General features: G+C 41.0%; 1 protein-coding gene across 1 annotated transcript in view; it reads left to right on the forward strand.

The window, feature by feature from the left end:
• Positions 1-18,114, forward strand: part of LOC100855527 (protocadherin-8-like) — a 131,033-nt gene extending 112,919 nt beyond the window's left edge. Inside the window, exons 10-17 of the mRNA XM_038570169.1 lie at positions 48-101; positions 2,885-2,968; positions 10,543-10,744; positions 10,845-11,063; positions 11,259-12,880; positions 13,308-13,409; positions 15,618-15,708; positions 17,935-18,114. The gene's annotated coding sequence lies outside the window, so the exon portion shown is untranslated. The remainder of the gene's footprint in view (positions 1-47; positions 102-2,884; positions 2,969-10,542; positions 10,745-10,844; positions 11,064-11,258; positions 12,881-13,307; positions 13,410-15,617; positions 15,709-17,934) is intronic.
• Positions 18,115-25,777: the final 7,663 nt, after the last annotated feature.

Below are 25,777 nucleotides of genomic sequence, written 5' to 3' on the forward strand. Positions count from 1 at the left end.
GAGGGAGTTGTGATCATAGATAAAAGGTTTTTGTCTTTGACTTTTAGGGTGCTCCTAGGAAAAGACCCATTTCGGGATACTACAAGGAGTGCTGTGAGGAGGTAAAGTTAGAAAGTGAGAAAGACATGAGGGGGGATTCAGGGCCAGGAGAAAAAGCAAGGGGAAAGAGATTTAAAGAATTACTCCCAGAGTGTGTTTGGCCCAGAGTCAGCCAAATGAGGTGAAGAACACAGTCTAGAGAAGTATTGCCAAGTCTGCCCCAGATTTCTGACAGCACCTGCAAGTTTGGGGGACCATGGGCTACCCTCACTTCAGACCAGCTGGCTACAAATTTGGGGGTCCCCCATGGAATCCCTGAAGTTTGTTAATTCACTAGGACAACACAGAATTCAGAAAGGTGCCATGCTTACAGTTGCAGGATTATTATAGCAAAAAGATACAAATCATTACTGGTCAAAAGAATATTTGCCTAGGGCAGACTCTGGGACTGGGAAGGTTCCAAACAGGTCCTTGGGGACACAACATTTTCCTGGCATCAGTGAGTGGCAGTAGGCAAAGAACTCTCAACCCAGGAAGCTCATACTAGCTTTGTGTCCAGAGTTTTTACTGAAGTTCATTATGTAGACATGACTGATTGAGTTATTGACCGCATAGTTGAACTCAGTTTCTTGTTCATCCTTCCCTGAGGTCAGTTGATTTCATGTGGCCCAAGCCCCAACTGTCTAACCCCATGGTTAGTCGTTCTGGCATAGTCAGCTCCAACCTTAATAGTCAGCAGCCAACCCTGTCTGCGTGGCTGGCCCTGCCTGCGTAATCTCTTTAGCATCAACCATCAGGTGTCTTGCATTAGCAAACACTATTATGTGTGGCCCGAGTGCCTGTCCCCCAAAATAAAGACATGTTTGTCACTCTGGAAATTGCCAGAGTTTAGAAGTTGGCTCTTAAGGAGCTGGGACAAAGGTCAGACCTTTCATTAGGTAGAACTAATTCTTTACTACACAGTTTGGGACTGCAGGTTGACCCAAAGCATATGCGTGTATATACCTGTGAAAAGGTGTGGCGCAGAGGAAGGGAATGGGTGGTGCGACCACAACACTGCACCTGCCACGGCCCAGAACCACACGAGCTGTGAACTGTTGAACTACTCAGATGTCATCTGAGTAGAAGTGAAAGATACAGAACATATGTGGTCAGGATGGTTCCATCTCTGGGCTTGCCCTATTTTTTTCTATTCAGATAGGTCCCCAGTGGGTAGAAATCTGTGGTCTAAGTTTCCAGCCTCAAAAATAAATAAATGAATAAATAAATAAATAAATAAATAAATAAATAAATATAAAAAATAAATAATAAGTTTCCAGCTTCAACTCAACTGAAAGCAGACTAATAAACCTGGTTAAAACCAGCTCTCAAAACTCGAAGTCCTTTAACAGTAAACTCCACAGAGGATAGGTATGGAAAAATTGCCAGTCTATCACCAAATTTAATTAGTACAGGTATTGTAATGGGCTCTGAGGTTTGCATTTTGCTCACTAAGCCCCTCTGATTAAGGGAACAGACAGTAATCTCATTCTACTCTTCCTTAGAAGCTGGAACAGACGGCCTCTCTTTGAGGTTAATACAAAGGAAGAGGCTAAGCTGAGTCATATCTTTTTCCAACTCTCCAGGTGATAGGGACTGGGTGACCTACTGGACTTCAAAGGGCTTCTCTTCATGAGAAGTAAGTGCAGGGAGTTAAGAGTTATCCAGAATAGGAAGAGACCAAGGTGAGGTTTCTCTCAGATCACCTGGAGGGAGGGTAGGAAGTAGGTGTGTAACACTGAGGCTAGCAGCAGGGAGAGAGAGGAAAGCTGGGCTCTGGGCATTGCATTCCTCTGTTACTTCTCAGGACTTTCAGTCAGAGAGACTGCTTTCCACCCTCTCTAGGGTGGTTTCATGCAACAAATACTGTGGGTGGTTTGAGGAGAACTAGATCTGAATGAGACTGTCCCACATACCAGATGTGTATCCTTGGTCAGTCCACTAACCTCCTACCTCTCTTTTCTCACCTATAAAATGGGGATAAAAATATTCATCTCAGCAGGTTAGTATCAAAATTAATGCCCTATTGCATATAACAACCCCCTAGTGCACCGTCTTCCACACAATGGGCTCTCGGTAAGCAGGCTTTCCCTCGTCTTGCCCGCTGCCTTTTACCCCAGCATGTCATGTTGTAAGAAATCTTGCTACTTAAAGGCTTTTGAGCAGCCACTTTGACTCAGAATCTGCATTGTCTCCAGAAGTCTCATGCAGCCTGCAAACCCAACTTCTGCTTAATTGCTTCCTCCCACTGTTGCTCTTGGTAAGCTCTATATAACTCGGTTTGAAGTTTAACCCTATTTGCCCCTAGTTCTCCCTCCAGGGAACTGTGCTGGGGTGGCGGGGGAGGAGGGTGTAAGCTGTTTCTGAAGAATTGTGCAATTTAGGAAAATTAAGTTTCAGGCCAGCCATGTGGCTCTGACAGCTTATACTGCTCAGTACTTAGCAATAATGGAGAAAATGCCAGTAAAAATGACAAAACGGCAGAGCCCTGACCCACCAGGTAATTGTATATTGAATACATCTTGGCTCAAACCAGGGATGATTTTGCTTAAATGAACTAAGGGCAGAACTGCATGTTGTAAGTCATATGAAACAAGACCGGTGCGCTGGGTAATTAAAGATGCAAACTAGCAGCGTAAGATGTTTGCAGACGGAAAGTACATATCATTGGCTTTAAAGGGATGAGACGGGATGGGGGAAGGACCATTTCTATTTAATGAGTAGATTTCAGGCTTCTATATGGGTATGAAAAAAAAAAAAGGAAGTCATTCAAACCTAGCTCTATTTTTTTTTCTTTTTATATTAGAAGAAGAAAGATGACAGATACAGGTTGTCCAGAGCCCAGAACTGCTCTTATCATCCGGCAGATGCACAGAGAGGGGCAAAGAAGGTAAAGAGTCTGAAGGAGATAAGTGCAAAACCACAGAGTGAATTTGTGCAGGAATGAGGATTAGAGCCGTTAAGTGCTTTAGTCACTTGATCCTGCTAATCTTTGTTCTCTAATGTGAAGAATTCATGGGCTTCAGGAGGAGACTTCCCTTGGTTCTTATATGAAATCGGGACTGACTGTCATTGTGTAATCCTCACATATTTGCGCCCTATCTCTTCAGTAATCAGAAATAGGCAGCTGGAGAAGGCAGGCAGAGAGATTAGCTCTCCATATCCCCACACATTGTGTTTCTGTGTTGCAGCATCGTTAATTACCAAAAAGTAATTCACTGAATAGTACCCTAGTGGCTTGAAAGAGTTAATGCAGTTTCCAGAAGTGTCTAACCTTCTCCCAGAGAGTAGCTTAAGTACAGAGAAAATCTGGCTCAATAAATACTAAACAACAAGAATCAACTGATAAGGGTCAAACTCCACAAAACAAAATTGAACCCATGGCCCATTTAATCCAGTACCTTCTCAATAAATCCCCTTTCACCATAAAGCACTATTTGCCTGGTAATTTCCATGAATTGATGGCCATTCTTCCTTAATCCTTTGAGGTCAGATCAATACCCATTTATTCCCTTCACTCATGTCATCCACCATCTGTCTGCCATCCATCCATCCATCCATCCATCCATCCATCCATCCATCCATCCATTTATCCATCTGTCTTATTGAACACCTACTGCCCAAGGTTCTGTGATAAATAAGACACAGTCATTCTCTGTAAAGAACTTACTGGAAGACGGAGATGGGATGAAGTAGAATTGTATAACAGATTTTAGGAGAGGCCTACAGTCAATGATCATCATCTCTTTCAGAAGCCCTTGTGGACCAATATTCTCCCACAGGCTGGATAAGCTGCTCCCTTTATGTCCTCCCATATGACTGCATGTTTTCCTGTGTTGTCACTGATCACATTGTGCTGTAATTGTCTTTTTATTGTCTGTTTCCCCTACTGTGCTGTGGACTCCTTGAGGGCAAGGACACTGTTTCATTCATCATTTTATCATTCCCCCCCCCCAGTGTCTACTCACTGGTTCTGAGAAGGCCTCAATAAATGTCCGTTGATGGATGAATGGATGAGGATAACATTATTTCGGCTGTTAACTGAGCTATACAAGGCATGGTTTTGAGCTACACATATAACCACATATTGCCTGACTATTTTTAAGAGGTAATAGCTGGGAACAGCCACAGAATCCCAAGCTGTCCTATTTATGGCTTAGGCAATGTTTAAAATTTGTCATACAACTGCTTTCATATTAAGAAATACAAATTCATCATGGATATATGTGTATCTGTACACAGATATGCTCTATGTATAGTGGCATCCTAGATAGTTTCCTTTAGCTTACGAATTATGTTCAGTCAACCCCGACATCCTGTTTATTTCACCACCTTCATAGCTTTAAAATCCGTCCAGTTCTCTCCATCCTCGCAGCCACTAACCATAACACAGGCCACCATTGTTTCTCATGTTGTTTATAAAAACTGTTCCAGTATTGCTAGATTCTAGTCTTGCTCCTTCCTTCCTCAAATCTATTCTCCATATTGATGTTAGAATGTCTCTCTAAAGCATATGGGATTATGTCTTGCTTAAGTCCTTTCAGTGGCTCACAGTTGCATACAGGATAAAGTCTTGACTCATTAGCATGGGATGCAAAGTCCTTCATGTTCACCTTCTGGTGCTTCTTTCTTGATTTCCTTGTCCTCTGAATGCACCATGCTCCATCTTGCCTACTTACCTGTGTGCTGCTTGTTCTTTGGTGGGACTGTCCTGCTCTAGTGCAGCCCAAGGGCCACCCCCTTCCGTCTGTATCCTCAACTGAGTTCCATCAGCATAAACATGTCTCCATTCACAATTCCTTTCCTGAATGTCCACTCCCTGCTTGGCCCTCCCCAGACACACATGGGTTCCAAGTCATTTCTTTGTCTTCACATAGCATCCTGTGTCCTTTGCATGCTAAAGTATAGATGCCTCTTTGTTTCTCATTCTCTTTCTCTCTTTCTTGTTCTTTGGTGGCAAATGCTTGCATTACAATGTATTCTGTAATACTTAGCTTTTATTAAGCAAAAAACACTTAGTGATTAAGATAAGTAAATAACTGAAAGTAAGATAAACGCTCAATGAAGGGGTCAGTTCAGTTTTAATGTTTGGCCCAACTGGGTCTTTCATAACCCATTTCAAATTCTTGGCAAATTTCTATTGATGGGCCTATTGGAAATAGAAGGGGAGATATTTCAAACCTCTTTGATGTTTCTGAAGACACTTTGTTGAAGTTTTGAAAACTGGGATGACTGACTGCCCTGGTTTACCTGGGACTGCCTGAATTTTGTACTTAAAGTCCCACTTCCAGTGGGGGGGGGTCCTTATTTCTGGCTTCATCCTGAAAGTCTCTCATGTGGGGAAGCCCCTCAGTCCTAGGGTTAACCGGGCACACTTGCACAGTTACTTCCCTAGGAGCCTCAGGCTTCTCCCCTACTCAATTATAGCACCTCCTGCGCTTCCAGCGGCCATGGCCCTATGGGAAACTTACAAACCTTAGTTTGAGCTGGGGCTCTATGAGATCATGCCAGCTTTCTGTAAGACCCAGAGGGAGAGGGAGAGAACCTAGCGAGATTCTTGCAGTAGCTCGTTGAGGCAAGTGGTGGAGCTGAATTTCAAACCTGTGACCAAGCTTCTGTAGAGCTCTTTCTCATGACAGCTGTGAGGCAGGACTCCTGAACTGGGAGTTGGAGACCTCCAATGGAGTTAGAGAATTCCCAAAGCTAGCTGGCCATAGGCCAGCTGTTTCATCTCTTGGACCCTCAGTGTCTTCATCTGTAAAATGAGAGAGTGCCTTGCCTTTATGCATTCCAGGGTTGTTGAAGATTCAGAAGGATAGTGGGTATAAGAGCAATCTGAAAGCCACTAGTGTTCTGCAAATGTGAATGATTACCATTATCCTGTAGCAATGTTATATGAACACAGGCTGAATTTTTCTACTAAAAGTTATAGTTGGTATAGTTTTGAAAGTGTCTGCTCTCAAGCATATTAAAAAGACCTGTGCAGGAACATGAAGCAAATCTGCAAGTACATGGTGCACAGCTGCAAATGTTGGAAGCTCATGGCTGGGGTGCAGGGCTGGCTGGCCACAGAAAGTGGTGTCTTCCTAAAATGTAGCCTGGGATCATTTCTTTTACAGAAATGAATTGTACAAATGACACAACAGTGACCTATCTGGTCGTTATTTTTAGTGACATTTGCCCAAGGTGACCCCAGACCACATATAGGATATGTTGAATTTGAAATGCTATATTGAAATATAACATCTATTCCTTTATTACTTTAATGCTTTGATTTTTTTTTGGAGAGGTATGATTTTGCATTGCTATTTTATTCCCTTTCTACAAAGTCACAGGAAAATTATCAATTCCTATGCCTCTTTCTGCTTATAGCATGTTTGAAATATAAAATATTTTCTAGATAGAATATACTACCTTTTGCAGAAAATTTATGTCACTCCTCCTTACCACCTCGTCCCCCAATGCACACTCAGTTTCACTGTAATGTGTTTGCAACAAATAAAATTACTGACCCCACGATCTGAACAACAAAGTGTTCTCAAAATGTATTGCCTCATCTGTTAGGTTTGATTAAACCATTTATCAGCAAAAAATAAAAATTGCTTTTCTTTGCTTAGTATGTCTGGAGATTCAGGAGTACTTTGTGGGACTATTGTTATCTTGGCATTTGTGGTTGAACTGCATACTCTTACTAGTTTATGATAATATGGAGTTAAATTAGGAGGAAGATTATTTATTCTAGTTGCGCTGCTTGTCACATTAACACTGCTTATTAATTCCTAGCTGTACTGTTGGCTAGATTAGACCACCTACAAGCATTTAGTTGGATAGTTTATATATGCATTTACTTTTTTTTATTTGAGAGAGAGAGAGCGCATATGTGCAAGTGGCGGGGAGAAGCTGAGGGAGAGAATCTTCAAGCAGACTCCCTGCTGAGTGTGGAGCTGCACACCAGGGCTTTTAGCTCATGACCCTGAGATCATGACCTGAGCTGAAATCATGAGTCAGACCCTGAATTGACTGAGCCACTAGATGCCCCTATATGTATTTGCTTCCATTTAACAAAATCATGCCATCACTTCTCCATCCATGATATATATGTATTGCATTTTTTTTTTCCAACCACGGACATGGATTTTATGGTATGTGCTTTTTCACCTTAGTGAAAGAAATGTCTGGTTAAACAGCAGAGTCTTGTCCTGTGTAAAGCTCAGTGATTCTAAGGGCCTCTGAATTGGTGTTTTTTCATCTTTTTACCGCTATTCCCTCCTCAAGACATTAGTTACTCCACTGAATGTGCATTAGATGCTTGGAGAGTTTGATCCTCTTTAACTCCATAAGGGTCAGGTGGACCTCACACATATGGCCAATTTCGATGTATTTCTAGGTGAAGTTGCATCAGTATAGGTTGATTTGGATAAATTGTTATTCAGCCCTTATTGTAGACAGAAGAAAGTATGAGCCATATATATGTGGCTACAAAATTGAATAAGAGTTGATTCTTTATGAAGTTTTTGGAGAGGTTTTATAGAAGAAAATGGTAACATTCATTTATTCTTATTTTTTTTAAAGATTTATTTATTTCGGAGAGAGAGAAAACACAGGAAGGGGCAGAAGGGGAGAGAGAGAGAGAGAGAGAGAGAGAGAGAGAGAGAGAGAGAGAGAGAAGCAGACTCTGTGTTGAGTGCGGAGCCTGATGCAGGGCTTGATCCAAGACCGGAAGATGACAACTTGAGCTGAAACAAAGAGTTGGGTGCTTAACTGACTGTGCTACCCAGGTGCCCCACATTTATTTATTCTTCTAACATTTATTGAGCAGCTACACTGTGCTGGGTACTGCACACATCCTGGAGGTGAGATCAAGAGACAGCTCCTGAAGGAGTTTGACAGACTTGCAGATAAACACCAATGACAACTGCTGTAACTGGCTGTTTAAACTACAGAAAGAACATGGGTGTGGAGAACCACAGTTTGCCTGGGGTATCAGGGGAGTTTTCTTGATGGAATAGAATTTGAATTGAGACTTGACAGATGATTACAAGTTTAAACAAATAACAAAAGCACTGGAGCAAGGGGAAAATGTACCAGAGTCTGCAGCAAAAGAGAGTCTAATTGCTCAGTATTGCAGAGGGTTCCAGTGTGGTGTTTGTCAAGAGTGGGGAGGAGACTGTGGGCTAGGTGGGGCACAGATAGTCAAGGTTTCTGTTTGTCTTTGTCTTTGTCTTTTTTGTTTTTAAATCAAGGCAGAGGTTGTAACAAAGGGCAGTGAGAGTATCCACTGCACATCTCTAGCCATATGCCTGTGGCTTCCCTTGAGTGCCTATGAAAGCTGGTTGTGCCCTTGAGACTGCCAGATGTGAGTGGAAGGAGCCAGGACTCTTCCCTCAGCAAATGTGAACTATTGAACATATCTGAGAAGGGGTTTTACTGGGTCAGGTTTCCATGTTCATTTTCCTAATGTGGAAGTTGGCTCAGAGAAGTTAAGGGATTTCCTTCCAGGTTACAAATCTGAAGTTTGAGGCAGGATCTCATTCAGGTTGACTGAATGCCCCCGAGCGATTTTCATCTCACTAAAAAGCTGAAGAGAAGACTAAACGGGATAGGGTAGATGAGGATTTATGGCAGACGGGGGAGTGACAAGCTAAGTGCTAGGTGGTTGTATGGACCAGAGAGGAAGAACCGTCAAAAGATTAGAGAAAATAATAGAGGGGCATCTGGTAGACATCCTTAAGTTTCTGGTTAAAGAGCTGTCACCAAAGGGGAAGCTTCTGGAGAGTTACAGCAAATTTCAGAAGGAAGTGGTGGTAGGGTACGGACACTATGCATTGATGATGACACTGACAACTAATTTATCCATAATCTAGGATAGTGGTTTTGAACTGAATTATCTAATTGGGGGACTGGGAACCCAGACCCATTGTAGCAGAAATCAGTATAACCCGGTTCTAGCTTGTACTGCAAACATTGGCATTAGTTACTAGATATCTGAGAAGGAGTGCAGGGAGCAGACTCCGAGAACATGCTGCTGTGTGTGGTGCTGTAGCTTCGCTAGCTTCTCACTTTCACGTACTCCTTTGTGTCAGGGATAGCTCATAAAGCTGCTTTATAACACACAGAGGGTGTGTCCACTAAGAAGGAAGCTTTTCATCGTCAAAACCAACTGGCTGGGGACAGCAGTTCATCACCCCCTGGGCCTTCTCTTTGGTCTTTCCCACTTGGACTCCTCAATTCATTGATGGTTCTGACTGAGGAGGTCTGTGATTTGATTGCTAGGAACCTATCCTTCATTGGTTTAATGTTTTGGTGAAGCTTAGCTCTCACTGGGGCCTTCAATTTGTATCCTTGCTCAACATATTAGGGTGGTGCATTCTAGGCACTCTTTTCTATTCCTTGATAGAATACTCACTGGAAGCCTCCAGTGAGTAAGAACTGGTGCACTGGCGATGTAACATTATCACTCCATTTATCATATGCCAAAAATATGAAAACATTTTCTCTGAAAGTTTACAGAGTTGGTTTTTTCCTTTTTAAGTGTTTAGTATATCAAGAATAGGGGCTCTAAAGTATGCTGGAAGTTAAACCATATGTTGCTTTGTTTGGGTATTTGTATTAATATTTTCCTTGGTCATGTTCCCTGTCTTAAATAGCATCTATAGGGACCAATAACTTTTTTCCTGATCTGTGAGATCATGAGGACATGGTCTAATACTCAGATAAACTGCTTTGAGCCCCTTGAATACCAGCCTAAATATAAATGTGACAACCTAAGTAGAAATGTCTAATGTTGCACCTACCATATCATAGTAACTTACTGGCAAGTTTTTTCATCACAGCCAAAAAGATAAAGGATTATCATTAATGCTGATAACATGTTGGAATAATGGAATAATTGGACTGCCAATATTTTAATTGCATTTTGCCTTTTAAGTTTTGAAAGTGGGTCTAAAATCCTTCCTTTTCAAGAGAATGTTTCTGTCTCTGGTCTCTCTCTCTGGTTTACTTTCTGAAAAACAATCTAGCTGTTGAGTTCTGATTAGAGGTGAGGCAAGCTTCAATATGCAGGGATGAGATATTAGAGCAAAAGATAATGCTTGAAACCACACTTTTAACATTCAATTTCAGTGCTGTCCAGAACAACTATAAAACTGGAGAAAGGTGAGTAATAGATTTGACAGCTATACTCTAAAATGGACCTTATTAGTGAAATATAAATTATAACCAGGCATTTCCTATCAGCACCCCGCACAGTTAATGATAAGCAGTCAATGAGATTTATATACCCTTAGCATTTTTATAATGAGTCTGTTGCTTTGATGACAGTTTACTGTCAAACATTATGCTTAGAAATTTATAGCATTTGATTCAAATGAATAGACAGTTTAGCTTCATTGCAATCTGTTCTGATTTTCCCTTTTCATGAGGCTCACACTTGCTTTTTCTCCTCTCTCTTTTTTTCATCCCTAGACTCAGCTGTTAAACACTACACTGGAAATGAAGTTTTGAAGTGGGTGCACGTTGACCAGGAGAAAGTGTGCATTAACTTGAGGGGAAAGGGTCCAATGAATTCCAAGAACAGCAGGAGGAGTCTAAAAAGAAGTTGTGTCATGCTGACGTATTAAGAATTTACAGATGCACTGGGATGGTGGCTGTAGGGAAGTCGTGAAGTGTAAGGGAGACTGGGTGGGGAGAAGGGTCTTTAACTCTATGAGGGGGGTGCCCATACACATTAGTGTAGAGGAGATAATATCTTGTTCTGTCTTGGAAAGAGACCACATTGGTTCATGGGACTGTCTACTGCCCTGAGGACAAGTGCCCAATAAAGGCTACTGACAGGCTGACTGCAGCTGGAGAGGGTCACCAAGATGACTCAGAGGGCACTCTACAGAGTCCTACTGCCCGCACAGGGTCATTTTGCTGCAGAGTTCAAGAAGACACAGCTGTTGGATCTGATGACTGCCTTCACACAGCAGGGACTGTCACTTCAGGTAACAGGTGCCTGATTTTCAGGAAATAGAACTGCTGTTCAGAAAATGTGGTCTTTCAGGTAGACAGGCTTTGAACACAGGTGTTTTTCAAAGGTGGTAGTATTAGAATAGTATTTATGCAGCTTTTTAAAAATAGCTCAGATGGGTTAAAGGTGTTCTTAGCTCTTACATCCTGTGCTCTGTGTTCTGTTTCAGACCCTGTTTGCCTACTTCACATTCCCAAGCGCCCCTGGCTCAGAGGGATGAGCTGGAAATACCTACCTGTGCCTGAGGTTTACGATGGCTGCTCCCTGCTTCCCACCTGTTCTTGTCCTAATCCCATCTCCTTCGCAACTCAGAGATCTTGGCCCTAAAATTTCCTGTGCCTGGCCCTTTGGATTCAGTATTAGATGATTATCCTGTTTTTTGAGTCTTGTCTTTTCTGAAAGAAGCCAGAGTTGTCTTGTCCCTCTGGCTCTTTGTAGACCATGCTACTTCTGGTCAGAATCCCTTTATAGGTTTGGATCCTAAACCATGTCAATGACTATTCACTGGTAATCATCCCCAGGGCCCCAACAAGGTCCAGGATGTTCAGACACATGCCATTTTATTTTATTTATTTTTTTTGACACATACCATTTTAATAATGATTTCAGTTATGGAAATAGTGTCATTATTGATTTGAGCCTGACCATGTGCCAGGCTGTGTTAGGTATTTTAGATATTTTGTGTCTTAGTCCTTATAGTCCTTACTATAGCCTTGTGAGGTAATCTTATTATCCTCATTTTATAAATTAGGGAGCTGAGAATCCAAGATGTGTCAGAGACTCACAGATTCAAATCCAGAGCTCAAGATTCAGGAATATTACAACCATAAGTGGGAGGTGATATAATTCCGAAAAATAAGGAACACTGATTTCTCATCCCACCATCCATCTTGCTGTCTTATTTTGAGGTCTCGGCTGATAAATGTATCTTTCTTTTTCATGAGGACACCATTTCATGCGATCGTTCTTGCCTCCAAGCTGATTGATGACAAGTGTTAAATTTAAATAATGCCATGTTTAGGAAAGAGAGGAAAAGGAAACTTTGGGATTCTCTGTGGCCTGAGTCAGGCAAGGCAACAGGCCAGGTACCAGGGCTAAGAGGGTCATCTTTAGCTATTAAGTTGCTAGTTTGGGTGTGTTCAGAGGCAAAGTCCCAATGTTACTTGTATTGGAAAAAAAAGACACTGATGGTGGTGGTCTCCAGCATGCACTTGAATTAGAGCCCTGCTGTGAAGCAGGCATCAGGAGGAGTGGTTGTCAGGGAGAATTATGAAAGCAAGGGAATACTATGGTGACAACTTGGGAAGGCATTAAAGAGTCTTAAAAGGGTCATGGACAGAAGGCAACATTTCTCCAGTGTGCCCCCGAGGTCATGCAGCTGAAGGCGCATGGCCCCAGTGACTATGCAGGATGCTGAGTGGAGGGCTTGGAGCCAGCAAATGAGAGGCACATACTCTGCTGTCCGGAGCTTAGACACAGGCGAGATGTGTGATCAAGTGGTTATTGCTCAGGCTGGGCTAGAAAATCCTTTCTAGCCAAGGACCAATATTCCTTTAATATAGCACGATATGTGCACGGGGCTGTCTGCCAGTCCTTGGGCTTTTAAAATACAATATTACCAAAGTCACTGACATTTTATTCATAGAAGGTGAAAAATAATGCATTGGTTATCAAATGCCTTTTCATAAACATTATATTCATGTATTTCATACAGCCTTTCTCCAAGGTTTAAAAAAAAACAACTTGTCCTTAGAAACCCGGCGAGGGCACGTGGAATGGTTCTAAATGAAGGTATTAATATTCACATTATAGCTAAACCTCGCTAATTTGCACTAATGACTGGGAAACCTATTGCAAATTACCAAATTAGGGAGTAAGCCAGCAACCAGGATTTCAAAAAGCCCAAAGACAGCACCAGAAAATGAACCCTTTTCCATAATTTCATCAATGCAATTGAATTTTAACTACTGAGAGTAATTTGTAGTCTCTATTTTGTCTATCTTGCAAATCTATGTGCATTTTAAAGAGCAATGGTGGGGCTATTAAAATAAAATTCATTTTTTTTCATGTGGTTATGGTAAAGAAGTATATGTAATACTAACCAAATCAAAATGCTTGGGAAAAAGAAACCTGAAGATTCGTCTAAAGGGTTTTTACTTTTTAATAATTTTTTTCCAATTGTAATACCAGATATAACTGGGTTCATTTCCTCTTTCAGGTATCAACCAGACTATGGAAAAGCTTAATGAAATAATGCACAAAAGACTCATAAGCATCAGTGAAATCTCTCAACTAACCAAGCACCTTATTTATGAAAGAGGTGATTTTCTAAAGCACGGTCACACAAAAAATGGAGACTGGTAGGTGCGAGAGTAGGGCAGGAGTCACAGCAGTGCCAGCAGCAGATCTATATTCTATGGCAGTGGAAAGGGCCTGATGGGGAGCAACTAGGGCCACTGTGGTCTAGCTATTCATATGCTCTAGGTTTTTTGGTATTCTTAATAAACATGCACTTTCTTTTAAAAATGTTTTTTAATTGAAGTGTAGTTGACACACAATGTTACATTGGTTTCAGGTGTACAACATAGTGATTCCACAACTCTCTACCTTATGCCATGCTCACTACAAGTTTAGCTCCCATCTCTCACCTCACAGCCCTACTACAAAGCCATTGACTGTGTTTCCTATGCTGTACCCTTCATCCCCACGACTTCCTCATTCTGTAACTGGAAGCCGGTATCTCCCACTCCCTTTCACCCATCCTCCCAACCCCCTCCCATCAGATTGTTCTCTGGCAGCCATCAGGTTGTCCTCTGTATTTATGGGTTTATATCTGCTTTTTATTTCCGGGTTGGTTTATTCATTTGTAATAGGCATTCGCTTTCATACCTAACTTTGTATTTGCAATTTTGCATCCTTTTGCTTAATTATGTAAGTTTCTGCCCTCACAAAACTGGAATCTTCCCTGGTTGTTGGAGCCAAGAGTCTGGACTTGTTCTGAGGGTAATTAGGGAAGTGAGAAGAGAATGGACTGAGAGTAGCATTTGAGGACATGGATATTTAAAGAGGAGGAGTACTCTAGAAATGCAGAAGGAATGAACTCTGGGTTCAGAGAGTTTCAGGGATGGAGACTCCTGACCTTGCCCTCCCTCCCTCTCTCCCCTAGACAGAGTTCCCCTCTATTTTCTGGGAGGTAAGAGAGTCTTCACCTTTCCCATCCCTGCCAGAAGATTGGAGCTTCTGTTTGCCTGAATTAGATGGGGGCTGAGCAGAGAATGGGAGTCTATTGCATCAGATCTCAACCTGTCCAGGTTATGTAATACATACTCAGAACCACCTGTGACTTAGAGTTTTTAAAACATAACTCCCATTTTGTTCCTCTCCATAGTCTGGTGACTCTTCTAGCATTTGTTAAGCTTGATTTTTTTTTAATCTAACTTAGAAAATTAAGGTGGGAAGTACAAACCAGGTGCAATTGGTCAACTGCAACTAGATCTGGAATTGCTTAGGCTTGGCTAATTCCATGAAGCCCTGTGAGCAACATGGTGCATGTTGGACAATACTGGATCTAGAGAATGTAGGATAGAATTAGCTGTGTTTCCTTGCATGTACCCTTGAATTGAATAGTATGGATTTAGAGAGCTCTCTCGTTCCTCATTAAACAGGGACTATAAAGTAGGAGACTGTCTCCAAATAAGTTACACTGAGGACAAAAAGACTAGAAAAATATCCACCAGCTAAAACCACCCTTTACCCCTTTGCCCTTCAAATTACTTATCATGTTGTGATGAGAGCCCATGAATTTCAGACAGCCCCGGACAAGAAGGAAATGTACATCTCACTTGGGGGTTGGGGATGGGAATTTTGCCATTATACATATATAATGGATTTCTATAAAGTATCTTGCCTGTGTATGATTTAGCCACATACCTTCAGAGGCTAAAATAGAACCATGAAAGAAGCATAAATAATTATTGTATTTAAAGGACTTATGATAGATGAATTATTCGTGTTCACAACTAATTTTAACTTTACCTGCACCTTAAAATGCACTGTGCTTGACAATCTTATTGAGGCTCTATATTATTTGAAGAAATAAAGAATATGAATAATGTTTTTCAAGGGAAATCGGCTGTTTTTTAGTGCTAAAATCTTTGAAATAGAAAAGGAACGAAGGCTTTTATTCCCCCTCATGATTATTTAAGTGGAATTGTGTGAGTTTTGTTATTTATTTAATTTAAAGCTTCAAGTATTTTGGAGTGTTGAGTTTGCTGGCAGCGCTGTATTCTTTCCTCCTCTACTTTTACTGCTTTGATAACTTCCTTGGGCTGTTTCCCTGGAGACGGTGATGGTAATGGTCATAACAGATACACTTAGTCTCCATCACTCTTATAAGGATGCAGTTGGTGTGAGTGGGTAAAAACTTCTTGTAATGAAATCCATTCCAATTACTACAGGGTGGAACTTAAAGCATCAGCAGAATATGTTGGGAACACTTCAGCATCTTCTTGTCTTTTTTTCCACCCAGCTCAGATACTATTACCTCTTAAGCCTTCGTCTGGAGGAATCCATCAATGTCCTTTTTCAAACTCTCTAAAAACACTCTCCAAAGAAGAAAGGTAATTTTCTTTTATCTGAATTCTTGTGGAATTTTACTTCGACTTTTTCTGTATTTTTAAGAGCCCTCGAGATGCCCATATAACTAGTTGAGTTGAGTTTAAACACACATGCTACAATGGAAGCATAATCTTAAAATATTCTGTTGGAAGAATTATCAGAGTAATCATTCCTTTGTTGGGGAGAGAGGCTGCCCGAGGTCTTCTCAACACTTCCAAAGGTCTGAAAAATCAATGCCCTTAGCTAGTTATAGGGCATTTTCACAGAAGGTATCAGAAGTGTTTATAACATACATTCACAAATAGACATGCTGCATTTTCTTATGGAGTTGAGAACAGAGTGCCAGTTTTGGGAATCTGTGTGGACTACGACAGTTTAATCCCACTGATGCCTTGACTCTGTTAGGATGATAAAAGAGGGCTTTTTTTCTCTTTGTTGACGTATAATGTCCTTCCATGAGGCAGCGGAACAGTCACATATTTAAGGAGAGGAAAGACTAGTGGCTGTTTCCAAAAATGTTTGCTGAGACTTTGCAATTGGAGTGAGCTGTTTCATTATACTCTATGTCCATGTTTGGGAATGTTTGAGTCTAACACCCCCCCTCTCCTATCTCTTCCGTTTTTTTCTTTCAACTTCCAGATGTGTTTTTAAAAAGAAGGCAAGAGTGGTCTCATTGCAATTATCTTTCACTGAAAGACTTTATTCTGCTTCTGTCTTCATCTTCTCCTCTTTCTTAACATCTTTCCTAGAAAGCAATGAATGAAAATTCTTAAATATGTATAATAAAAGGAGAATTCACATGTAGTTACCCGTTTTCTTGATTGTCAAATTTCCAAACTGAAAATAATTCTCCTAATAAAGAGAAATTTTACCCAAGGTAATGAAAATTGCTTTCTATATTTTGTTCTTCACATTGTTTACTTCACTAAGATTAATTCTATTGTCTCGCGACATCATGATGTAGAATTTCTGGCATATACATTATGGTTAACAGAAATTCATCTTGTTTGCTTATATGGATGCCATCTGCTTATAGGCTAATTTCTCCACATAAAATCTGAAGAAACAGTCTGGACCATTTAAACTCAATCCATTCATGAATCAAAACCCTGTTTAAGTACCTGCTATAAAGAAGATAGGATGCTATCATTTTTAAGGACACAAATATATGTTACTCATTGGCCTGCTTTTAAGCAGTTTACAACTGACATAATTATTAAAGACACGTAATCACGAGTAGTAAGAGAAATGTCAAGTCTGACAGTGTGAACTATCGGAGAATGGTGAGCTCACTGTGGGCTGCTGCATTCAAGGTAGACGTCCTGAGTTGTGCTGGATAAATGAGGTCTAAATAAGCTATGATACCTATGAGGGAAGGAGAAGTATGTACAGGTCTGTAAGAGATATATGTGGGGAGGAAGGGCGAGGGAACATGCTGCAGGAGGAGCCATTGACAATATTAAACATGTGTCAGCAGAACGTGGCCAAGTGTTGGGATTGAGTGGAAAGACAGCAAACAGGTCAATCTGGAGTAGTGGGGAGTGAACCCAGGAGAGGCAGACCAGACAGGAGACAGTGCTAAAATGCTTGATCAACTCACTTAAATGTGATTTCAAACTAGGATGTTCAACTGTGACTTCAGCCAGTCAAGATACATAAGTTCCCATCCAAGTGGGAATTAACCCTGTTGTCTCAGTAATTGATTCAAGTTTTAGTATCAAAGACTGGATGACTGGAAGCTAGCTAATGGTCTTTATTTTGTTCACCATGCTTTTGACCAGAGCAGTAAACACATACTTTCTGTTCAAAGTGTGTCTACATACCAGTCAATGGTAAATGGTTCTTGGAGGGACCTCCTTTTAGGGGGGCACACATGAGTTCATTGATACAGCCTTGCTCACAAACAGGTTCATTTATGTACACGTATGCATATTTTGGACAGAGAATTTACAGAGGGGTTGCCGAACACTCTTGTGTGTGATAAACAGCCTTTACCTCACCATAGCCAAGGGGAAGGGTTTTCTTTGATATGTGTCTGCTCCTATTATTTTCAGGCATTTAATGGTGATGGAAACGAATGGACCATCCTGTAGTCTGTTCATTTCTAACAAAGGTGCATGGTCTTTGATCACAGCTCTGGGCTATAATCTATAATTAACCTATATTCAGAGATGGCCTGTGAATACTACCAAGGTCTTTTTTTTTTTTTTTTTTTTTTTTTTTTTCAGGCAAACTCTGTTCTGTGAACCAGTATCCCTGCACTACCACCAACCTGTCTGAAGCCGAACCTAAGAGCACCTGTTAAAGCGGTACTAATAGTTTTAAAAGGATTCTTAATTTATAGGTAGAACAACTACATGTAATCTTGCCTTTCAGAATGTACTACTGAATAAAATTATTTAAAGTCATTTGTCTGGTGAGTTGCTGAACATTTCATAACAAATCATCTGTTCTGGGAAATAATTCACCGTGAGGCATATTGATGACAGGTTTGGATTTTAGAAAACGGTAATTTTTAGTATCAGCTCCGTTGTCTTGATGACCTTCACTAGACTGTACTAGAATTTTACTTATTTTTCCATCTTCTTTGCCTCCCAACATCCCAGAGAATAATTCATATCCTCGCTCACCTTTGCTAATGATTTCCCCAAAGGTTTTCCTTCATCAATATCAGGGAAAACTAACCCATTGTCATCATCTTTTAAAAAGTAATTAGCCATGAATAATTGTTCCATCCTGACATCTCTCTAACTCAATTGATTTTCTATTTCTTTTGTTCGAAGGTGGATCTAGTGATCGTGGCCATGTTAGAATGCTATCACCCTTCTATTTTCTCATTTCTTAATTCTTCTTTCTTCCTGCTTTTTTTTTTCTATGAGTGCTCTGGATTACACTAGGCTTGTAGACTTTAGTGCCATGTGAACATTTCCCTAGTTTTATTATACATTCTATTCCAAAGTAGAAGAACGGATTTTTCTATCCAGCTTTATTAGATTCGATTTTGGAATATTTTACTTAATGGATTATTTTCATGGCAGTCCCTATGCAACATTTATATGGGAAATGTTGTGCTTCTTGATTAAAAAGATCCCCACGGGGGATATTTTCCCCCAGAATTTTTCTTAAAATTACCTTTTGGCTTCGGAAAAGTAAAAAAAATTACCTTTTCACTGGGCAAGAGTTGGTCACCCCATAACAATCTCATGACACTCAAAGACAATTATTGGAGGAGGGCCATGACAAAGGATAAACGAAAAATAAGTAGCCCATGCCCGTATAGTTCCTGTTTCTAATGCTCGGATGGGATTTTTTCTATGTGCCCTACTAAGGAGCTACCCTGGAAAATTATTCAGAAGCTTTGGCGGCGACAGGCGCCAAGAGGTTAGTTATGCCTTTGCTTGCTAGTCTCCATTAGTCACTGATTTGCTTCTGGGCACAATTCGAGGGATTAATTTTTATCTACAAATCCCTGTGAGGTTGGGTCCTGGTTATCTTGGCAATAGTATTTCTGCTCACTCTAAAGGCAACTAAGATTCACAAGGGAGACTCCTTGATAGAATTATATATGATGAGAAGCCAGTGCTCCGTGCTTAAATAGGTAACCTTAATGTTGTGTGACTAGAATTTGGCAGTAAACAGGTATCTTATGTTCTGCCAAGGTTTTACTATCAGATACACTCTCCTGTTAGCTATTTAATGAGACAAGGTCTTTTTCCTCCTTTTGCTATATTGGAGTATTGCTTAGATTTATTTCTGATTCAAAAGCAGCTGTTCCCAGTTGCTTCTCGGTACTTAAAGTCTGAACTATGTCTGCTGTTAGCAATTTGAAAAGCCTTTGTAGCTTGGATACTGATCTTATATGATGCCAGTGGCTTGGTAAATACTCACGTAAGCAAACAGAAATGAAAATAGTACACAGTTCATTAGTAGAGTGTTGAAAGCTTGGAATACACTCTGAATTTGAAACCGATTCAGCCATAAAACCACTCTCTTTCTTGGCAAAGGTAATCTCTCTCTGCTTCAGTCGCCTGAGTTAGAATATAGGGATTATACAATTTTCTAAACCTTGGCTTCTGTGGAGGATGGTAAAGATTACTCATTGGAAGTGAGGTTGCAAATAGAAAGTGCTCCAGAATGTGAAAGGAAATAGTACTAATTAAAACCATAGATATCGGAGAGGATCTGTTCCTTAGTGATCTAAAAATCTCCTCAATAATAAAAGTGCAGCTGAATTTGACCTTTCAGTATTTCGGTCATCTGGTTAAATGGGGTGGTCTTTTCATTGTCCTAGCAACATTTAAGAAATGCAACAAAACATGGCTATAGCAAACAGCACTGGAAAAAGACAATTTGACGAACTGTGTGCATTGTCTGGGAGTTTGCAGGCCACTGGCTCTGAACTTGTTACCTTGGGGAAAAAAAATCTCAGGGAAGTAATGAAAGAAGAAAGGAGAAATAAAAATAAGGCTGATCTATAGCCTTTGCATCTAAAATATGATTATTTTCCACCTAATGTGGTCCTTGGAGAAGGTCACCACCGCTGAGCCTCCTGTGCCTGTCTGAAACTTGGAGCACCCCAAGGTGTCCACATGAGTTCCTTTGTTAATGTGCTAAGTATTTATTGAGGGGTCACTACATGCCAGGGCAGGCACTGTGCTGGGTAAATAAGACGGACATGGTTCCTGCTCTCATGAATTCTTCATGAAGAGACAAGCAAGAGATAGGAAATGAAGAACAAAGGATGACAAATTGCTCTAGGGCCTGGGAAAGGCATACATGAGGTACTGAGGTCAGTAATAGTATGGACCCCTACTTCCCCTGGATGGTCCAGGAAGCCTGCTCTGGGGAGGGGACCTTTAGGGGCTGGAGTGTGGAGAGTGAGGAGGAGCCCTAGGAACCAGTTGTGTTAAGGATTCTGGATGACATCCCATCAGCATGGAGAAGACTGAGGAATTAGAAGTTGAGGACAAGTAGGATCTGATTCTGCTTTCAAATCTTGCTGCTGTGTGGAGGATAGGTTGAGGGTCCCATATCCTAGAGAACTCGTGCATGTGTTCATTTTCTCTTCTTTGCTGCCACCACCTGGCCCTGGCCACCATCCCCTCTTGCTTTGCTGACTGCAATGGCCCCTTGACTGTCTCCTCAGTTCCATACTTCCTCCTTGAAATGCAGTGTCCACGCTGTGGCTAGAGTGATCTTTGCACAATGCAAACTTGGTTTTCTTCCCCTCCTGCTTAGAAACCTGCAGAGGCCACCTGTTGCTTGTGGGATAGAGTCCACATCCTTTACTTTGTGAAGCCTGCACTGGCTTGGCCCTTTCCTGCCTCTGCAGCTTCAGCGCTATACTCCAGTCACCAGAGGCTTCTTCCCACTGCCTCAACATGATCCTCCCTGCCTCAGTGCCTTTGCATGTCCCCTTTCCCTGTCATTCTAAACATCTAGCTCCCTTCCCTTGCCTTCACAACTCCCAGTTCTCCCAGCACCATGGTTCTCAAACTTTCTAAAATGGGAAAGTGATGCAGATCTCTCTGGGACATCCCAGGAATCATATAGGTCAAGTCCTGGAAATTAGGAGGAAAAAATTGTTTCTTAAAGTCTGTATCTCCTTTGTTTCCTGCCATTAGGAAGTCTAGAGTTGGGATTTTGTAGTCAGGCAGTGAGTAGCATTCAACCACATGATCTTGGAAACATCGGCTCAAAGCACAGAAATGATTGCATGTGAGGCGTGGGAGGCCGGCCTGGGCCTCAGAAAGCTAGCTAGACCTCTCACTATCGCCATCTCTCTGCATGATGAACCAGGAAGAATCAGCACACCTCTCTCCTAGGGGTGGAGGATTCAGAGAGGTACTAAAATGCCATCTCCTATAATACTCTGGACTGTTTATTATTGTTTTACCATCATTACATTTTTCTTTTCCTGATATGCTGCTCATTCAAAGAATCCAAATGACTGTAATAGTCAACATAATTTTAACTGAATGAGTAGAGGAGAAAAGGGAGAGATTGGGGCATCTTCAGAAGGACATAAAGTGGTTGGGACATCAGGTGATGGAGGTCAGGCCTGGGGATCTGGTCTGTCTGAGGTGTGCAGAGCCCAGAACTCCAGGCCAGAATCCAGTGCCTGGACTCCCGTGGGCTGTGCTTGGCTGTAGGGGACGGGGTATACATTGAACAGTCATCTCTCATCTCTGTGACTGTGCACATTTTTGTGCTATAGCACTAATTTTTCCTTCAGAGTAAGCCAGATCATCTCCAGTTTCAAAAAGGCCTCCCACACAGTCTGAGTAACTGCTCTCCCATGTGCTTCCCACTGCAGCCTGGTCTTCCTTCCATTGGGAGACTGATTATTATGGGTTGAAACTCTGGAGAGGACAGCTTACATTTCTGTTGCCCTCACTAGACTCTGGGCCACTTGAGAACAGGAGCTCTTTGTGTTCCCATTGCTTAGGACAGACTAGATGTTCAACATCTGCTTGGTGAATGTGCAAATGTATCAGAACAGCTTTCTTCTGTGACTGGAAGGGCGGGCTTCATGAGGCACTAGTTATCTCTTTAGATTGGGAATCCCATAAATTAATAGAGGATTTAGGGATGGGAAAGGTCACCGAAGATAAAACATGAAACTACTTTACCATTTTGTGTAGAGTCAGTATGTTTAGGATCACTTTATTTACACACATTTCAAGGAGACACTCTCATGATGCGAGTAGTGGGCTTCAACACACTTATGTATTATACTGAGTCCATAACAGTTGTGACTACACACTCTTAATTGTGCAGTGCATTTCTGTAGCTATAGACAGAAAACCTCCTTAGAGGACCTTCTTGTCAATTCCTCTTCCCTAATCACCCTTTACTTATGCAACATATACTGATTAACCATGGATTTCAGACAATGACAAGCAAAAGCACTAGCAAAAAAGGAGCCCAAAAGTAACATACCTGGTGATGTAAGCGAAACATTAACTTCCAGGTATTTATCTAGCAGAGTAGGGCACTCTTCTCTGGCCCATGAATTGAGAAGCAAGCTTGTCTTACAAAATACACAAACTGCCCTCTTATTGGAATGAGGCAGTTATTTGGCATGCTAATTTTTCATATTCCTTTTGAAGACTAGGATCTTGTTCCAGCAGGCTGCCCACTGACAACTTAGGAAATAGAACACAGATGCTGAAGGCAGAGGATAAGGATATAGTAGAAGTTTTCTTCCTGCCAACCATGTTTTGAGTCAACTAGCCTTGGAGGCTGAGATGTCTCCAACCCATCAATGTCTGGTCCCAGGCAGCCATTCTTTCTTTGGCCAGACCTGTTGGCACTTCAACATATGCATGCAGCTCAGCACAGACTGTCTCCTGCATAAATTTGATATTTTGAAGATCAAATTTCATGTGCTCAGAAAACGAACTTGGAGAAATTCACACCTAAACTTGCCTGGTAGATCTAGCTTTCAAATTTTTCTGAATGATGAGTCCAAGTCCCACCTCCAAAGAATAATCATATATAAGAAAGGATATAAATTTCTTTTTGAGGCTGTGAACTTCTAGATCATTGGCAAAGGCCCATTAAGTTAGTTTTCTGCTCTCAGAAACCCACGAACCACCAATCTGGCCTAAGGACTCTTCACTTGCACTGGCCTTCCTCCTCAATTGATGAGATCTTTAGGTCAGGGTCTGTGTCATTTTTAAATATCCTCTGTGACACTTAAACACATTGAGGTTAGACCACAGATAATTTAAAATAAGTGAAAGAATTGTTATTGAGATATAGAACTTTAGACAGGAAATATGAGCCACATTTTGGAGCAGAAATTTGACTTTGGAGATGTTTTAATGTACAAGAAAACTACTGAACTAATTTATATACCTAATGAATAATGTGCACAAAGGCAGTATATATTCCATTTCTTTGGGCCTTTGTCCCATTTTCTTATTTTTAACTCTTATTTTTTATTACTAGGTGATGTTTTGAAATGTATATTTCAGATACTTCTGCGCATCATTCTATGAGCGATATTCTTAGGGTCTTTTTAGAAAATAAAAATGCTATATTTTTATTATCAACTGATATTTGCATTTAAAGTTGTGGAAGATAATGAACCTGAGCAACTGTATTTAATATGCAACTGGTTGGAAGAGTCTATTTCTCTGTATATCCATCCATCTTTTACATGCCTGTATACATACTTTGCAGATAGACATTCATGAAGGATCAAGGACACTGTCAAGGTCCATTATTTCCATGTCAGGGATTTACAGGTAATAAAAAATTAATTAACAGATTATTTTTAGTGGCCGTGAATGTTGTTGTCAAGACCACAGTAGTGAAGAAGAGCACATGATGGAGCGGGCCTGGAGATGAGAAGAATAGACGATATTTAATTGTTGATAACAAACACACAGGCGAAGAGTTGACATTAAAAAATGGAGAGATATTTTGAATAGGATGAAGGTCAAGAATAATATTGCATAAATTATTGTATCAAAATAATGCACAAGCAGAGGGTTTTATTTTTGATACAATTTTCTAGGGGGCAGGTTGGTGACGAAGTACGGCTTCACAAGATCAGGAAGTCCATTACATACATTGTTGGCAAGAAAAGAATGCTATGGGAGCCCTGAGTGGTTGAGTTGGTTAAGTGATTTCGGCTCAGCTCTTGATCTTAGGGTCCTGAGATCAAGCTTCACCTAAGGCTTTCCGCTTACCCTCCTTCATCCTGCCCCTTCCTCTTCCCCTCCCTCTGCTCATGCTCTCTCTCTTCTCTCACATATATAAAAAAACTTAAAAAAAAAAAGAAAAGACTGTTATTACATTTTGCCTTTGCAATTTTGACAAGACTGTATCAAAGTGGTTGTGCCAAAATAGCTGTCTGTGCCTTCCTGGATAAAACCACTGCATAAAAATTGGCCATTTCAAATGGTCAGTGGCAAAACTTCCTGCTGTCAACATGCCAAGTTCACTTTATATGCCATTTCTGGGTTCCTAGACTTGATATCTGGTTACCAGCATCTCCCACACATCACTGGCAGGGTGAGAATGTATCTCTACGTAGTTGATTTTTTTTAAAGATTTATTTATTTATTCATGAGAGACAGAGAGAGAGAGAGAGAGGCAGAGACACAGGCAGAGGGAGAAGCAGGCTCCATGCAGGGAGCCTGATGTGGGACTTGATCCTGGGGCCCCAGAACCACACCCTGGGCCAAAGGCAGGTGCTAAACCACTGAGCCACCCAGGAATCCCTGTACCTCTATGCAGTTGTTCATTGATTAACGTGTAAGTAGGAAACCCAAAGGGAAAAATAGATATTCACGATTCTTCTTGAAATATAAGATTTTCTGCTGTGATTCATGTGCCTTGTTATTGGTAATTTGAGATTTTTCTCTACATGGAATATTGAACATTTTAGAAAACTGTCACCTCAGTAGTAGAAATAGGCATCCTCTATGGAAAGGTAAGATACAGAATGAAAGGTGATCGCGTTAACTTCACTTTTCCTCCTGAGACGGTCAAGGAACCTACTCTTTCATGGCCAATTTGCCATCTTTCTGCATGCTTGGATTTGGCAGTCACTCAAACTGTTCAGAAATATTCTGGTTCTCCACTTTCTAGCCATGGCAGGATTGTACTTCCCCATTCTCCTTTTGAAGATAAACTTTGCCCTGTGACTTGCTTTTTCCAGACTCCTCTTTATCTTCTGCAGAGGCGTGTGGTCATGATGGAGATGGTGCCTCTGGTTGCTTGGGTCCCTGGCTGAGTACATGGGGCAGAGCCCCCACTGTCACTTTGCATCACCATGAGCATGGGTGAAGAACAAACTTTGCTATGTTAAGCCACCGAGATTTGTGAACCCAGCCCATCCTGGCTGGTGTATTAGAAAAGAGCAAAGTCATTCAGTCTACAAATGCATATGTGAATTTGTATTCCTCCTTTAAATACCAGAAGTTCCAAACAAGTATTGGTTTTATTTTATCTTCCTAAGAGTCCCAAAAACAGAGAGACAAAAGATTGTAACATTTCTGAATTTTTACTTCTGATAAATTGTTACTGCTTCATTAAACATCATGTAAAGCTGTT

Source organism: Canis lupus, chromosome 22, assembly GCF_011100685.1.
Source record: "Canis lupus familiaris isolate Mischka breed German Shepherd chromosome 22, alternate assembly UU_Cfam_GSD_1.0, whole genome shotgun sequence".
In the NCBI taxonomy this organism is placed as follows: Eukaryota; Metazoa; Chordata; class Mammalia; order Carnivora; family Canidae; genus Canis; species Canis lupus.